Source organism: Alligator sinensis, unplaced genomic scaffold (assembly GCF_000455745.1).
Source record: "Alligator sinensis unplaced genomic scaffold, ASM45574v1 scaffold777_1, whole genome shotgun sequence".
Taxonomy (NCBI): Eukaryota; Metazoa; Chordata; order Crocodylia; family Alligatoridae; genus Alligator; species Alligator sinensis.
Window position 1 is genome coordinate 3,542,846 of NW_005841882.1, and position 553 is coordinate 3,543,398.

A 553-nucleotide genomic window follows, 5' to 3' on the forward strand; every position below is an offset into this window, starting at 1 on the left:
CTGGCACCTAGCGACAGCGCCTTTGCTCCCATGCCAGCTGGCAAGCAGTGACAGGGCAGAGTCCCCGCTCCCGGTGCTGCTGCACCTGCATCAGCACTGGGAGCAGGGGGCCCTGCCCTGTTGCCGTTTACCAGCCAGCACAGGAGGGCGGGCGCTGCTGCTGCCTGACAGCCAGCGCAGAGGGGGCACAGGATGCAGGTGCAGAAGTGTTGGGAGCAGAGGCTGTGCTCTCCTGCCGCCTACCCCCTTCCACCTGGAGCATCCCCGCTCCCGGTGCTGCTGCACCTGCATCAGCACTGGGAGCAGGGGGCCCTGCCCTGTTGCCGTTTACCAGCCAGCACAGGAGGGCGGGCGCTGCTGCTGCCTGACAGCCAGCGCAGAGGGGGCACAGGATGCAGGTGCAGAAGTGTTGGGAGCAGAGGCTGTGCTCTCCTGCCGCCTACCCCCTTCCACCTGGAGCAAGCTGCGCCCGCATCCCTACCCCCTCAGCCCCGGCTAGTGCACCCCCTGACAGGCCCACACTCCCCACTTAGGTGACTGGCAGGGGGGGCAG